Consider the following 3333-nt stretch of genomic DNA (forward strand, 5'->3'; position numbering starts at 1 on the left):
TGGGGAGGTCAAGGAACTCATCTGAGCTCTCTTGGCCAGCTAGGGAGCAGGCGGGGGTGGAGCTGGGCCCTGGAGGCAGTGGGCTGGCTGCGGAGCTCGCTTTAACCACGATGCCTGATGCCTGGCCGCCCCTTGTCACTGCAGATCACTGTGGGCTTAGAATCCCAAAGTCGGAGAGGGAAATCTTGCCCCATTCCCTGTTCAGTACAAGAATGGCCACATAAACTTTACAAATACTTGCATATTTTCTGTTTGTTTAAATTCAAGCTTTATTAGTTAACAAGGCAACCTATGGTTTAAAGTATAACAGGAGAAAACTTAATTTACAAAAAAAAACAAAAAAAACAAAAAAACAATGGGCTGGGAGCGGTGGCTCACACCTTTAATCCCAGCACTTTGAGAGGCCAAGGCAAGTGGGTCACCTGAGGTCAGGAGTTCGAGACCAGCCTGGCCAACATGGTGAAACCCCCATCTCTACTAAAAATACAAAAATTAGCTGGGCATGGTGGCAGCCACCTGTAAGCCCAGCTACGCGGGAGGCTGAGGCAGGAGAATCGCTTGAACCCAGGAGGTGGAAGTTGCAGTGAGCTGAGATGGCACTATTGCCCTCTAGCCTGGGCGACAAGGGCAAAACTTGAGAGAGAGAGAGAGAGAGAAAGAGAGAGAGAGAGAGAAAATGCATGATTTTTATCACTCTGGGGTTAATAATAATAACAAGACTGTGCTCAGCACTTGCCATGCATGATCTTATTTAGTCCTTCCAACAACCCTTTGAGACAGGTACTACTATTATCATCTCCATTAAAAAATAAGAAGACTGAGGGTTTGTTACACTAGCAACAACAACAAGATAAACTTCCAAGAGCTAGGGAATAATGATAATTTTTAAAAGAGATGCTGAGATGCTAAAGTTAAGGTTGTACAAAGATATATCTGAAAAACATGAAGAAAAGCAGGTGTTTCGATATCAATATCAGCAAAAGCAGACTTCATGGGTAAAACAGAGAGAAGAAGAAATTGTAATTTTTTGTTGTGAAGTCTAATTCATAAAGGCATGAATATTTAATAAATTGCATTGTTAACAAATAAGATTGCATCAAAATATATTTTTAAATAGAAAGAAATGAAAGGCATAGCAATGAGAGAGGTCAATACTTCTTTAATGCTTCAAAAATGAGGAAGGTATATAATAAGAATATAAAAGGCTGAAATAATACAGTTATTAAGACAGACTTAACACATTTACATTATAATCTGGGCCCTATAAAGCTTACACTCTGTTTTGGTACCAATATATGGCCTATATTGGATGACAAAGAAAATTTTAGTTAAAAATCTCTCCAAAATAGAAACTACATTGACTCATTTTTTAAGTCAAATAAAATTTTTATTTTAAAAATCCAACCACTTGAAAATATGGAAAAAAAACCAGTATCCCAAATAATTCTAGGGTAAAAGAAAAAAATCAAAAGAGTAATTATTAAATGGTTACAAAAATGAAAATGAGGAGGCTACGTATCAATACCTCTGCAGCAATCAAAAACTGAGTTATTGCATTAAGTGTATTTATTACCAAATAAGGAAAAATAAATATAAATTAAGTAAATTACATATATTACAGAGAAAAAATGAAGGAAAAGAGGAGGAAAAATAATGATATAAATAAAAATTAATGATTAGTAAAAAAAAAAAATGTAAAATTGATAATTCATCCAGAGGCTGCTTTTTTCATTAAACCCATAAACTATGCAAAACTTCAAGAAAAGCAAGTGACTATTCAAAATTAGGACTAAGAATAGATATCTAGCTATAGATGAAGAAGAAAATAAAGAATAACACTTTAAACTCTATCCTAATAGATTTGAAAATCTGTATTAAAAATCCTTTAAGATTGTACGCCATGGACACCCAACTCCTGCTACTGCAGGAGAAAAGAGAAGCTCTGCCAGATATTAAAAGATATTATCATGCTATAGTAAATAAAAATGTATGGTACTGAGGCATGAATCCACACAGGTCAAAGGAAATGAATATAGAGTATATAAACTGACACAAATTTATTCAAAAATTTAGTATATAATAAAAGCAGTGTTTAGAAGAAGTGGGGAAAAGACAGATTATTTGCTAAGCAGATCAAATATAAATATATATATATATTTGTATGATTATTAAGCACTACAAAAATGAGAGTTTAAAAATAATTTCAGAAAGCAGATATCTTTCTAACTAACACAAAACCTAAAACTTATCAAAGGAAAATATGGGATCAATGCAATAACTTAGACATAAAAAGTTTTCTGCATGAGAACACTACTAAAAAAGACAAGCAATAAACTATGAAGAAATATTTTCAATTTATATCACAACTGGGTAAATTCACCAATATAGGTAAAGAGCTATACAAATCAATAAGAAGTCGAATGCTTTAACAGGAAAATGGACAAAATATTTGAAGACGTATTTCCCCAAAACAGAAAAAGAAATGGATTTTCTTCATATGAAAAAAAAAGTCAACCTTTTTTATAACAAGAACAGTGTAATTAGAACATATGCTGAGTTTTAAAAATTTACATATCAGGTTGATAAGTATCAAAAAGTTTGATGAAATTCAACTTTGGAGAAACTGTAGAGAAAGAGATACTCTTAAACACTTCTGATAAGAACAGATACTACACTTGATCTTAGCCAAAAGGCCAAGAAGCGATACTCTTAAACACTTCTGTAGAGAGTGTATGATATCACCTCTATAAAAGGTAATCTTATCATATCTATCAAACTTTAACTTAATTATTTCACTTCTAGATTATATATTCTATAGATAAACCCATGTATTATAAATATATTAATTGCAGCAGTGTTGTGATAGAAAATATTAGAAACAATTTAAATGTTCATCAATATTTGATGGTTAAATTATAGTCCAAACATAGGATGGAAAAGTATACAGTCATTATAAATAATAAAGCAGCTCTATAAAAATTTATATGAAATGATCTGCCAGATATTAAGTGAAAAAGCTAGATGTAAACAAATTTATATAAATTACCATATGTATAAATATATAGACTCTTACATATATATGTGTATTCTTACAATTTGTATATGCATGCAATATCTCAGGCAGGATACACAAGATTCTGATATTAAGTACAAGCATACCTCATTTTGTCGCATTTTATTGTGCTTCTCAAATACTGCATCTTTACGAATTGAAGGTTTGTGTCAACCCTGTGTCAAGCAAGTCTATCAGCGTTATTTTTCCTACAGCACATGCTCACGCATGTCTCTGTGTCATATTTTGGTAATTCTCATAATATTTCAAACTTTTTTATT

At 32.6% G+C, this 3333-nt stretch overlaps 1 pseudogene; it reads right to left on the reverse strand.

The window, feature by feature from the left end:
• Window positions 1–2547: 2547 nt before the first annotated feature.
• LOC112129210 (U2 spliceosomal RNA) lies at window positions 2548–2705 on the reverse strand (annotated as a pseudogene).
• Window positions 2706–3333: the final 628 nt, after the last annotated feature.

Source organism: Pongo abelii, chromosome 16, assembly GCF_028885655.2.
Source record: "Pongo abelii isolate AG06213 chromosome 16, NHGRI_mPonAbe1-v2.0_pri, whole genome shotgun sequence".
Taxonomy (NCBI): Eukaryota; Metazoa; Chordata; class Mammalia; order Primates; family Hominidae; genus Pongo; species Pongo abelii.